At 38.9% G+C, this 14,741-nt stretch overlaps 1 protein-coding gene across 2 annotated transcripts in view; it reads left to right on the top strand.

The window, feature by feature from the left end:
* The window catches only part of LOC124159078 (protein scarlet), a 220,434-nt gene that overhangs the window by 120,934 nt on the left and 84,759 nt on the right, over window positions 1-14,741 (top strand). The gene's annotated exons all lie outside the window — the stretch shown is intronic.

Raw genomic sequence — 14,741 nt, 5'->3', positions numbered from 1 at the left:
GTCATACTTTCAAAGTCATTTATGAGAGAAGTTACCCCATAAATCAGTTTATATTCGACGAAACTGAACGATTTATACCTCAGAATAAGTTCGAAAAAAATCAAACGTACCGGATATTTTGAGATAAAATACGCATATCGACATCCAGGGGGCGTTCCACTGAATTGCTTTGCGTCACTTAAATCATACTATGGCGGGAATGAAAAAAGGGTGGACAAGACGGTGCACAGATAATTTTAAGGGTAAATTAGTACCTACACATTATACGATGTTTTTAGAGGATTCTCTTACGCATAAGTCTCTCCAGCAATTAATTTTTATGAATTCGGACGTTCATGCTAAGAAACCTATACTGATAACGACTAGACTAGCTGGCAGGGCTATCAAATTTATTCGCGCGACCACGTCAGTACCAACGTCAATCGATCTCTTCCGTAAGAATTAGCATATAAATGAACGAACCGAAAAGTAATTAGACTCAATTCATTAATATGGAATAGTTATCATTCGTTGCAATGATCTCGTATAAATTAATCACTTTCCCCAAAATTCTTTAGAAAATATTCAAACAAAGTATGAATATTCACGAGACAAAAATTTGCTCCTGCATGAGATGACTCCCGAGCATGCAGAATAGGCTACTATCTCCGGCCGATAAACAACTTAAAAGCTCTATTGAAGCGTTTCAAATATTAAAATTTCATGGCTCTATGGCATTAATTTCTTTCCAAACGGTGGCAATCGATAATATTTCAGAATGCTAAACACATATGGAGCGACAAGGTCGCATTCAACACCGGCCGAAATAATATCAGGGCCGCTCCAGAGGTCGAATTCTTCGAATAAACAGAAGTAAATGTCAGGTTCTTCATGTAAATCGACAAAATTTCATTAGTTTTCAGATAATGAAAATTTGGAGAGGAATTTCAGTCACGTAGAAGCCTCAGTCTTATATTTGGAAAATTACGGATGCACCTTGAAATAAATATAAAAAAAACTCCGAGGACATGGCATATTACGAGGAACTGGAGGCAGAACCCCGGAAATTCTCTCAAGCTCCAAAAAGTGAACGCCAATCAATATAATACCTGATGATGAAGATAGGTGACCAATGCGCCTGATAGATCTATTGCAATCTGATGGTCTATTGCAAGTATGATCTAACATCCCCTAGTAGGTAGATGAAATTTTCTACTCTTGACCAGTTGTAATATTATTTTTATTGATTAAGATTTCTTGAACTTTCTAAGTAATTGAATTTTATTGACATGCGGATTACGTGATTAATGAAATAATTAACCTCATTTGACTTTTCACAAATTTACCATGAATACAACGACAGTTTCTCAAAACGCTTCGAAACAATTGATATAATATGAATCAAGTAACTACGCTTCAAGCCACCACGGCATTGAACCTACAGCCTAAACGCAAGGAAAATATCTTAAACATCTTTTTCTGCGTCACTATAACTTTCCATATTCACGATTCCGTTCAAATACTACGAATCATGTAAATTCGTAGCGTGATACCCTGCTACATTCCTTGACTTTCCCTCTGAACGGTGCCTCACTATCTTTCCTCGCGAATTAGGGTATATAAAATGATTTGATACCAACTTACTGTAACAGTGATGCTATGAAACGCGCGATAGAAGTTTTCGTTACTCCAAATGCCACCACCACTATCCCACCGTAAACGCGACAAATCGTAGAAAGTCAGAAACGCTATAGCGACAACTGGCGTGGGAAACATTCCTCAAGCATCTTGTTTACGGTATTTCAAATGCCTTTCTTCGCACCTAAGTTCAAATGCTATAGATCGCGTAACCGCGCAGAGGCTGGCTTAATCGCGATGGCGATTGCTATAACTCGCAGTAAATCTTGAAACGTCGTGTTTTCGGCACATCAGATCTTTTTTTCCGTGAAATTAAAAACAAAAACAGTGAACTAGCCTAAGGATAATGATTCAATGTCGGCACTAGCAGATGATCATACAAATGTAAAAAGAATCCTCAGGGTTAAAACAACGTTTTTTGTTATTGAAGACTGCATTCATGTCGTGAGAAGGCGGTGTAAGGAGCAGGTGGAAGACCAACATCGACTCTCTCCCCTTGATCAGATGAAAAAGAAGATCAGATTAATGAAAACCGTGATTTTACCGCAGTTAATTCTTCAACAGAGTCACTTGAGGAGCACATTTATCATTGATCGAACCGTGGATTTTTGAGCGAAATCGAACCGATTTGAATATCTTACTCAAATTTTCGGGTAACAAGGAATCGATTCTCAAAAATTTTGGATGAGAATTAAATCCGTTAGAAAATTATACCAACTAACTTTGCAGAGATAAAATATAAATGCTTAAGATCAGCATTTAAAGAGTCAGGAAAAAGATGGAATGCAACAACTAGGTATTTATACCAGAATTCATGTGGAAATAGGCTGGAAAATATTTTTCCACACTATGTTGATCGTATATCTTAACACCATGGAGACTTTAAAGGGATGGTAGAAGCAAAGATAGGGGTTAGTTGGCATAGTTACATATTTACTTGAAATTTTTTTTTACTGGTTACATTCACTAAACTTATGTTGAACACCTATGTATCCAATCGTGTATAATTCCTGAGTCAATTAATTATGTCAAGTGGTCTCATTGTAATAATAGTAATATTTGAAATATTGGCATTTGCTGAAATAACTGAAATTTTTGTAGATTGTTTTCTATTTTTTAAATAGTTCATATTTTATGTACTGCTACCTACACTCTATAGAACTTTCTGACAAGTAATGTGGCTAGGAGGGACCGTAGTATTCAAAAAAGGAGTCAACTAATTAAAAAAGTTCACAAAATAAATTATTACGGAAAAATATAATTATAACAAAGGTGTTTTTTTTAAATACCCCGATTCGTTGACCAATCTCTACGAGATAGATTCGAGTCTCTACCATAAAATTTAGAGGCATTGGAATAGCTCAACACATGAAAAAAAATTCAAAAAGTATAAAAGAGCTTTCGGGTACACTGAATTGATTATTGAAAAATTATTCAACCGATTAAGGTAGGTTTGCATTGAACATTTAAGGAGTAATCTGGCAGTCTCCCTCCCTTATATAACTTACCTCTTCAATTTATTATAAGGCCTTTTATTCAATTTAAAAAACTGATTCTCTTACTTCCTCTCCCTCGCATAAGAAAAAATAAATATTTGCCATCACGGATCATCGGCTTATCCAGCCACTCGGCAGACAACTACGCTATAAAGGATAACTTTAAAATATCCAAGGTGCCACCTGCCACTCTCTTGCGGTCTCGCAACGCACAGAAAAAGGCGCTACCAGAAGCCACAAGCAACGCCACATTCCGCACCAGCGCTAGAGTCACGCCTGGCCGTAATGAATTGTGGTAACTTGATAATGCCAGTCGTAATTCCCTCATTACACTTTCCCGGCAGCAAAGAATCCAACGAAGGCACATTAGTTTTCCCATTAGAGTAGAAAACTAGATAGAACGCATTACTCCCGCTAGAATGGTATTTTTTCATGAAGTATTACTCATAGAACTTAAGCAATCATCTAAAACTTAGTTATTCTTTTCGGGTTTTCTACCGGGTGAATTTCTTGTGGACCACCGTTTCGATAGCTATAAGAAGGCAAGGTTTTCGCATCTTCTTGCCCCGAGGTCGATGGTCGGCCTATCGAAACGTCCGCCTACAATCAACTCACCCGATTGAAAACCCGAAGAGAATTCACCAGTATCATACGCTGGGAAAGAAAAAAATCATGCATCTAAAAATTTTCCGGCTTCGTAAAGCAAACTATTGCCAAACCATTATTTTCCTGCATCTTAGCTTTGAAATATCCCTCAATATTTTCTCGAGTGAAAATTCTTTTTTAATGAGATACATGCAAAATATGAAAGACAAAAACCCCGTTATAGTAATAAAATGCTTACTCTTAACGTGGAATACGTGATGCACCTACAACTTTTAGTTTTATATTTTAGCTTTAAATTATTTCATGAATTTCAAAGACGATTTTCTAATCTGGGTTAATCAAATTTTAAATTTCAACATATATACTATTCGATCGTGGAAAAAGATTTTTGACGAAGTTTTACACTCAATATCCTTAAAGTCTCAAAATGATAACGTACGTTCAAGACGAGTAATTCACCACGATAGAGGACAAAATTCTATATATTGAAAAGGAATGAAGCATTCTCTTAATGCCCGCTGTCCACTCTCCAATACAATTTCTCGGGATAATTTGAGATGTGAGTGTGGAGAAGAATGGAGAAGGTGAAGTGGACGGAGAGGAAGAGGAACGACGGTGTGCAGGACATGGTGGGTGAGGAGAGGCAGCTTCTAGATGAGATACGGAGGAAACAGAGGGTATGGATGGAGCGAGTACTTAGCGGGGAGGGGCTTGAAATCAGTGTTAGAGGGTTGAATGTTAGGTAAACGAGGGAGAGGAAGGAAAAGAATAGGATTTTAAGACAGAATGAAAGGGATTAGGTATGATACCTTACCCACTACACCACCCTAAGGCCGTTTTCCAATTCGCAATTATTCACCCTCCGTGCACTTTTCGATCGTCAACTTACGGATGTGACGACAGCAAGGGTGGATCCAATCGGCGAGGGCGCAAGGGAACGAAGGGTAAGTGAGCAAGGGAGCGCGGATGCTCCCTCACTACCTTCCCCTCGTAGGAAGTGTACGTCAAAATGGCGGCAATGGAAAACTCGGAAATCTTGAACTGGAGTTGTAAGTAATTTTTTGTTTATTATGTGAAGAGAGAGGGTCCAATCGGTGCCAGAAAAGTCAAAATACTAAGCAATCTAAATTACAAACGTAAACAAACCGAGTAGTAGGGTGAAATTAATTATTAAATCAACCACAAGATGTCCTAACCCGACCCTGCGCTTCACATTTCGTTACTGCCAATAGTTCGCATTATTTCCGTTCACACTATATGGCGCCAGTAGAGCATTTGTAAGGGAGCAGGGTGCAAGGGAGAAAGGGGACGAGGGAATGAGTGCATACTACGTGGATTGGAAAACGGCCTAAGGCTCTCTAAATGCCCAACATGTCAGCCGTGACCACAGAAGTCCCAACGAGGGTACATTCCATTCTAGGTGAGTCGTGGGCGAAGCATACTTCGGAGAATATGGGGAAGAATTCGTAGCTGGATCTTTTGCACGTTGTCATAATTCCACGGATATGACAATTTCCCCGGTACAGTGGACATATAGTTTTTAAATTCCCGGTTGTATGAGGGCATGACGAGGGCAAAATTTTGGAAGACAAGTAGTTCCTGAACTGGCCACTTTCAGACGCCAATAAGCTTTGCGCTAATTTTTCCGCCGCTGTTCACGGATCATCGGCTTATCCAGCCACTCGGCAGACAACTACGCTATAAAGGATAACTTTAAAATATCCAAGGTGCCACCTGCCACTCTCTTGCGGTCTCGCAACGCACAAATCATTAATAATCATTGCGAATTTCATTACCGCTCATGCGACAATTTTGAAATTATCCCGCAGTACCAGTTTTTAAATTACGAACTTCCTCGTGGAAATCGGTGCACGTGTGAGACTGATATCAATGCTAAGAGGGCGGAAACACGGTCCCATGCTGAACCATTCATTACGGCTAAATTCCGTTTGAGTCAAGGGCGACGGGGTGTGCCGATGTTTATAGCGGGCCAAAGTCTCCAAAAGAAAAGAAACTTTTCACACCTGTGACCTCTCCTCATGTTTCGCAGCGAGAGTAAGATGAAGCCGATGTAACACAAAGGTCTGGGACGTCGTGGGACGCCGGTGGCGACGCGTGGCGACGCGTCGCGACGTGGTGACGTGCGAAACAGGCTCGTCATCAGGCCAATGAGGAGGGCACACAATGCAACGCTCTTTGGCCTTCGGCGCGAGACCTTCGGGACACGTGAACCTCGGGTCGCACGAGCCATCGCATTTTGGGACGCACGCGGCGTGACCACAAATGTCTCCCACTGTTTACCTTCACTTTCATTTCCTCATTGCGTATGGTCAGCATGGTTCTTTTTTTCAGGGTGACCACAAGTTGAAATTTTGAAATCCCCTGACATTTCCCTGACTTTTTCCATGACATTCGTCAAAATGACGCGCAGTAATTTTAGCATCATTTCAGTAAGATAATGAATGAAAATTGATATAAGACACTAAAATAAAATAACTTTGTTTTATTCCACACTTTAATTTAAATAGTACGACCCGGGTTTCAACACTTAGGGCCGGTTTTATAATGTCTGGTTAAACTGGAGTTTAAGCTAAGCGTCGGTTAAGTCCCAACATTCTGTTTTATAATCGATGGTTAAGTCAAATCTGAGCGTTAAAGTGGTAGTCAAGCTAAACCATGGATTTCCCTTGGGTAAAAGGTTAACGTGAAGTTTAAATTGTTGAAAATGGCGGATGTTTTGAAATGCTGAAGTACCCTACGATAATATACGGAAGAAATAATCGACCAAGCGCAGCATCCTCCGTTTTTATCCGTATCTACGATATCAGCAATCAATTTCCAATATTTTTAGCACCATACTATCAATTTAATAAGTGAAATATTTCCATAAGACCGGTGATATATCCGGAACGGACCACTGTTTTCATGCTATTCGACGTATTCTACGGTATAGGCTACGAAATCCTTACAGACATCTCAAGTTTGATAATAATCACCATCCAATAAATAATATTGTCTATTCTATGGACTGCAGTCGGAGATCGTGTGCCAAACCCCTGAAAATGTTGAAGTTATGCAATATTTGTGCCGGTGTAGGAGTTTGTTATGATTTGTGCCAGCCAAGTGAGTTGATGAAAAATATTAGAATTACATATCGGAGAAAAAGAAGGAGGTGTAACAGGAGTGTAGGTATAGAAATCTGTTATTACCTGGTTTTGCTGACTTCATCAACGAATTTAAAATGTGTCGGTGTTTACAAAGACAGTTTGAATTAGAAGAACAGCCAAGTTTCGTATTTGGCAATCGAAAGAGAGAAAAAGATCGTACTTACTGATTGCATTCTGATTTACTAGCATTTGATGTCACTATAGAATTTATAATAAATTGTGAGGATATATGTTATGAGGTGAAAGTATTTTCGTATTTCCTTTTCCAAAATATATGTTTGTCAAAGTACTACAACAAAAATTGTAGGTAAGTCCATTAACAATATCTGGTGTACGGCTTGGTATTTCTTGGAGATAAATATGTAGGAATAAGTGAGGCAAGTGAAAGATTGCGTGAAAAAGAAAGGATTTTGCACGTTTCGTACGTAATGTATACAAGATACTGTTTGAGTTTTCTTTGGAAGCTGAGAAAGGCACATTGATGCAACCAATACAGCTCGTGTGGGTAAAAAAGTAAGAATGACTGATTTGCTCATAAGATGGTATGACATATTAATGAATTTGTTAGGCAAATGAGCCTTTAGAGTGTGGAAGTTTAATAATTATTGTACTTTTTGTGACTAAGTAATGACCTATCATTATTTTGATAGAAAAAGATTTGGAAAGGCACCGTAAGCAAGAGAAGTCTTCTCGTCTCTGAGTGTTCTAATGTGTAGCCTTCAAAGTGCTGTTCGTAGCCAAACACAGGTTATGTACTATTAAAACCTCCTAGCAAATTATCTACCATCAAAAGTAGCTTCAGAGCTATAGAATCAGTGGTGCATCTACCATCAAAAGTTGTTTCAGAGCCATAGAATCAGTGGTGCCCATCTAGAACCTCATGTTAAAATATAAGAGTGCCAATTTGGTTACCAATACTTATCTTATTTCAGGTTTGAATATTTTAATATAGTGAAAGTTAACAATTCGATACTTTATCCTGAAAAAGTTTGGTTTTATTCCACACATTTGAGCCTTAATTCAAGGAGAGAATTTGGACCCTTGCACCTGAAGACTCATGGAACATCAAAGCCAGATTAATCAAAGAAATATTATTTTAAGGTTCTTAAGCATTGCCTGCTAAGGGAATATATTTATTGAGGTTCTCAAGCATTGTCTGCTAAGGGAATGTTTGAAACAATCAGAGTCAGTTGTATTTCTTACAACATTGAGCCAGCTGGGCTACTCTTGCTTGCTATTGGGGAAAGCTGTTGTCTGTGTACATATGTATTTGCTCATGAGGTTGAATTTACAGGAAATGACTGCATTCACCACCATTCCATTCGTTATTTTCCATGCTTATCAGTGACCACTGAAATTTTTTCATCGATAAGCTCTTTCAAAGTATCTTGTATGATATTGGGCTAGATAAGGTGGAAGTTCTTCATATTAGTAAAATTAGACATTGCAGTATTTCCACTGAGTTTTATTATAATAAAATGAGTGTAAATATTGCAATGTCTAATTTTACTAATAACTCTTTCAAAGCCTTAAGTGGGATCCTTGGTATGGTTTCTTCATAAAATATTAACCCTTACTACTACTTGTCGAGGTTTAACTAACTAATATGTTTAATAAGTCTTCAAAGGATAAGTGAGGACATATTCCTATAACAGCCAATTTACATCACATATCTGGTACACTCATTCGTTTCTTGGGAGTTCAATCCCATACGTAGCTTTTATTAATTTTTTCATGCTCCATCCATTGAACTGTCACTAATGAGTACATACGTTCAAAAAATCAATTAGGTATAATATCATCAACACTTATAATCATGCATGACTAGAAATCACATTCCAATACTTACTGTTAGAAGTGATCTACTCATTAAGGTTGACGTAGTTCTTTGTAACATACTTGGTTATTCCATTTATTCCAGAACCATTGTCTCCCTGCCCTTGCTTGTTACTCAAAATCCTTACCTTAATCACTGTTGTCAGTATTTCAAGATCGATATACACTTCATCTACATCATTTATATCTAATTCATCTCCTGCAAAAATTCCCTCACCTCACTTATCAGGTCTAGCAATTTCTACTTCCTTTTCCTCTGTCAATATTATCTATACATTCCTGTGTACCTCTATTCTTATCCTCCTTCTTGGTCAAAAATACCAGTTCCATGGCAAACCTTACTCCATGTATCTTAACCTGACTTCTATTTGCACTTTGGTACTATGATTTTCCCTTTAATTCTCTTCTTTTTATTTATTCCAAGGATTATCTCTGTCTCATCTATCTAGCTCCAATCTGCATCACTAGAGATATATTTTAACATGCATAGCTGCAACGTATGTAATGAGAAACAGTCTATGAGAATGTTCATGTCACAAAGGCAAATTTCTTAATAGATTTATGAAAGTGGAGTGGATGTAAGGGAAATTGCTTCTATAATCACTTCATAAATAGAACATGGTATGATAAAATTCTGTGGGGAAGTCGTATTATTGCATTTATGATAATGGAAGCACATACGTTAATTATAAGTGAGTGATGTCAGTGTGGTGATTTAGAGATTACTTGGTACAGCATTCAAAAGGATATCCCCGAGAAGTAGGTGGTAAAAAAATAACTTAATAACTTACTGTGGCGCCATGTAACAACATAATTCCATTGAAAACCCATGTCCCAAAAAGACAGTTGCAATGAAGGAGTCATCATGATGGAATCCTTATGCTTTGCATTTGATACAAATAAATTCTTTAAATGCTATATAAATAACTGTATCTTTGTACCGTGACGGATCCATGGGGGGTTGGGGGCTATGGAGGGTATCCAATTTACTCCCCTTGGGTATCCAATTTACACTAGATAGAATGGTGGTTTATTTCCAACCCCCACTACAGCTGGAATTTTAACCTCACCTAGCCCAACCCCCTTGTCCCTATCCTGGATCCACTACTGTCTTTTGTATAATTTAGTACTCTGCTAAATATTTAAAACATGTTCAATGAAAGCTTCATATTTTGTGGGCTGAGAATAAAAGAAAATATCTATCACATGTATAGTATAGTATTTATAAACACCACTGAGAGTTGAAATTTAATGCTTTCATTCTGATTAGATATGTTTTTTGACAGATTTTTTATAAATTGAACCCAGCAACTTTAATATCTTTGCACCCCATCTCTTTTCCTTAAATCTTAAATACAATACAAGCCTTTGCTGTTGATTAGATATGAAGTTAGTTATGTTAGCACCTAAAACTAAAAACAAAAAAGTTATGTTTAACCTCTTAAGTTAACTTAACAACAACTATTTGGAGCATTTTTATATTACTGATATCGTTACGAGAGCATCCCCCAAAATATCTAATTGCGCATTGGCCGTGAGTTCTACCTAGGAAGTTCTACTCTAAGGAATCCTACCTATGGAGTCACAGATGTATAGATACCTATTGGGATTTGTGGTTCTCCTAGATTCATATTTTCACTCATATCGTTATACAATAACACCGTGACCATTTGTATTGTGTGCTCTTTCTCAGCATGAACTCCCTGGCATATTCTCTGTCCTTTAAAATCTTCAAATTTTTTCCCTAGGATCGTTGATGATAATTTTATTGCTTTGCTATTTATTGCAAGGCTCATTTGAATTATTACGGAGTTTAAGTGTACATTTTTAAGGCCACGGAGTACTTTTATATTAAGTCCATCTTAAGATCTTCTATGATCTAAGTCACTTTGTAATAGGCATAATGTTTATCACATAGTCACTTATTTTTAGATATTTTTACTTAAACATTCCTAAATATTATAATCAGGTTATAATTTATTCAAACAGGTGCCAGTTACTGATACGTCACGCCATTAAGCGAAATTGCGCCACGCTATTTTCATAGAAGGAATAGACTTGAATCACTCAAAAAGGACCGCTGATAAAATGTCCACTTTTTAAAAGTATTTCGAGGGTCACACTGACGTGACTGATAGAAAATAATAAGTGAATACGCAGTCGAAGTAGTAGCAGAAGAAGTATAAATTATACTAGAACAACATTTTGATTAGCTGCCATATAGTTTCATTAAACATCGCAAACTGAATTAATAATAGAAATAATCGGAACACAGCAATATCGAATAAAAGTGAGACACAACTAATATCGTGCTTCAAAAAATTCAAGGTGAAATTATACAAAGGCCACAGACATTGATCACATCAATTCCACTCCTTCGAAAGGGCCAAGTTTAACTCTGAATACCGTTGACGAGGTCCGGTCCAGACTTTTTTCCTCCCAGAGCAGGAAGCTGAGAGTAATACTTTTTTTTTAACCAACGGAATACGTCACTTCCTGCTTGACGACGAAATCGGGACGGAATTCGAGTGAAATAAATGAGAACTTTCGCTCCACGTGCCGAGATCCGTCTAAATAAAGTCGCCGAGGTCAAACCGAGAGGCCCGGAAAGCGTTTCCCACACTTGTGAGTGTCCATTCAGCGGCGAACTTGTTCGGAGGGGACGCGGGCCGTCTTGTGCAACCTCCCCGAGGACAAACACTTCCGACCTTACAACGTGGGCAAGATGCACGGGCTCCTTGAAACCCGAAACCGACGGCCGCGAATATTTTCTCCTACACGTGTAAGACTCCTCGGCCAAGGTAGGCGAGACCAATTCGCGGCGCCGAAAAAAATAAAAAAATAACATTCGTGATGTTGAGGGCCAGCATGGTTCGCACGGCTATTTCATTCGTCTTCGCATTCATTCGATCAACACTCGTGGTCTCGCCAGCATCTCTCTCTCTCTCTCCCTGCTCAGCTGCCTTTGAGAATTCCTTCCACACAGCATACTTTATTATCCTCCAACGCAGTCCCTGATTCAGGGTGGAGGTTTTCGGGGTTAGCACCGCGTAGATTGGTCTCTGCAGACAACAGTTTCGCCGGCATTGCTTCTTCAGGTCAATGAAGTCACTTCATTGACCTGAAGAAGCCTGCTGCAATGCCGGCGAAACTGTTGTCTGCAGAGACCAATCTACGCGGTGCTGACCCCGAAAACCTCCACCCTGAATCTTCGCCACACCGCGAAAAACTTCACAAGGACTTCAGTCCCCGATTGCTTATCGTTTGGTCTTCTGAGAGTGACTCATCCAGTCTATCGAATCCCATTGATCCTTCCTCATCACAGTATTCCACAGCTTTCTTTTTCTTCATATCATTCATTTCCTAATTATTCTTCTCTGTTTTTCCCGCTCAACTACATTTCAGAGCCTTACCCACACAAGAATACATTACTTTCACCGGTGTCCCTGATTACTTATCCTTTGGTCTTGTGAGAGTGACCCACCCGCTCTATCAAACTCCATTGATTATTCCCTTAATTACCCTTTTCACGGTATTCCCTACTCCGCAGCAATATTTTGCTGATTATTCTTCTCTGTTTTTCCTGCTCAACTGCATTTCAGGCAGTCAACAATCCATTATTCTCCACCGTTGCCCCTGGTTGCTTGTCCTACGGTCTTTTGAGAAGGACCTATTCACTCCATCAAACCCCACTGATTCTTCCCAAAATTATCCTTTTCAAAGTATTCCATGTACATCATTCTTCAGCTAATTATTCTTCTCTGCTTTTTCCTGCTCAACAACATTCCAGGCTCTTCCCCACTCAAAAATCCATTATTCTCCACCGTTGTCCCTAGTTACTTAATCCTTAGGTTTTGTGAGAGGGGCCATCCAACCCATCAAACCTCATTAATTCTTCCCTAAATAATCCCTTTAACAGTATTCTCAGCTCCGCAGCATTCTTTTGCTGATTTCTATTGTTGTTCCAGCTCAAGTGCATTTCAGGCTCATTTTCACACAGCAATCCATTATTCTCCGAAGTTTTCCTCTTCAATGACCCTTCGGTCTTGTGAGCAGGATTCTTGTACTCGATCAAACCCCATTCATTCTATCCTAAATAATCCTTTTCACAGTATTCCACAGCATTCTTTTGCTGATTATTCTTCCCTGTCTTTCCTGCTCAACAACATTCTAGGCTCTTCCCCACAGAAAATCCATCATTATCCACCGTTGTCCCTGGTTACTTAATCCTTAGGTCTTGCGAGAGGGGCCCATCTAATCCATCAAACCTCATTGATTTTTTCCCTAAATAATCCTTTTCACATTATTCCACAGCATCCTTCGACTGATTCTTTGATTCCTCTCTGTTTTTCCTTCTCAACTGTATTTCAGGCTCCTACTCACACAGCAATCCTTATTATCAAACGTTACCCCTCGTCAATGGCCCTTTGGCCTTTGGGTAACTTCTACCAAACCTCATTGATTCTTCTCTCGATTATAATTTTCACTCCGGCTCAACCGCAGCTAATTCGTGTCACACTCTTCGTTTAAAACTTTCCCAACTATCACTGCACTATTTCGTTTTTCGGGGTGAAGCCACGTTGAGTTGTCACTGTTCATATTCCTGGTCGACGTTTCGAAGGCGATGCAGCACTTTTCTTCTGGGCACACCAAGCGATCAACTGTTCAGTTCCCTGGGTGTGCCCACAAGATAAGGTGCTGCATCGCCTTCGAAACGTCAGCCACGTAAGTGATCAGAGACAACTCGACGCGGCTTCCCCTCCGAAGACCGAGATAATGCCGAAATTAATTTTAACCGCGGAAGCCTACCTTTTAACATTATCTTATCATCGTCAACTTTTCAGGATTGTTTGACTCCTTACACAAATTTCGCAGTTTCTAAAATTTGAAAAGTTTACCTTACGTAAACTTACAAATGCCTCTATAAATTTCGTACCTCTGGCGTATTTATTTTAGGTTTCCATTGAATTTATTTACACTGAAAATTTATAGTTGATAGCTTTCTTCTCTCTCTCTCTGACTTAACTTCCGGTAGATTACAACCGAATGTCAAGAAGTTCTCAATCTTCCACACACACTACTCCGTGTAGATCTATCTGCACAATTGCTACACCATGACCTACCTTTTCTCGCTGATGTTCGGTTTACCTTTCCAATGTAGTCGGTCTTTTTGTCCACCAGGGCTCATCAGCAAGGTTCATGAAAATGTAGTCTCCTCAAGTTATTTAATGTTCCTCTGCACATAATTCATTCGCATCTTTTCCTCTGTGCCACAAATAATCGATAGGCAAGAAGGACGTCTTAATTTTCGTCAGCGTTTCTTCAGGGTTGCAGCCCAGGACAAGGCGGAAGATGCAGCAGACGGAGAATTTTCGTAATTCTATTCTTAGCTCGAAAGATTTTACTTTCTAGTGGCGAATGGCCAACGTAAACAGTTCTCCGGCTTCCGTCCGGGTTAGATCCTTAATATCCATCCTCGCCGACGTTTCGCTGAATTACTTATTCATGATTATGATGAATAAGTCATTCATCGAAACGTCGGCAAGGATGTAGATGGAGGATCTCACCCGGATGACAACCCGAGGACTATTACCTGTTCACAGTTTCATTATTTTTTTATAACTAACATTAATGATAAGGTGTGTCGTACGTAAAAGCGGTGGTTAGCGCAGACAAGAAACGGGGGTTTGAGTGCCAAAAAACAACCTTCGCCCCTCTTTTCCTTCCTCCAGCCAGCCCTCAGGGTTAAAAGAGCTTCCGATGGAGCTCTTATCAAATTAAATCGCGGTATCCATTTCATAACATATTTTGCAGCTTCTAATACTGTTAAATTTCAAAATACATTTAAAAATGAGTGACATCTGCTTTGCTAAACATTTTTCTAAACATAATTTACCATTGCCTTATAACAGAGTTTTTTATTAATGGTTTCCATTTCAATTGAAGCATGATAGAAGAACTTATCTTAACTTAATCTTAAATTAACCTTTTCTCCACTCCAAATAGCGGTTATGATTAT

Source organism: Ischnura elegans, chromosome 5 (genome assembly GCF_921293095.1).
Source record: "Ischnura elegans chromosome 5, ioIscEleg1.1, whole genome shotgun sequence".
Classification (NCBI taxonomy): Eukaryota; Metazoa; Arthropoda; class Insecta; order Odonata; family Coenagrionidae; genus Ischnura; species Ischnura elegans.
This window is presented reverse-complemented; position numbering and strand designations above follow the sequence as displayed.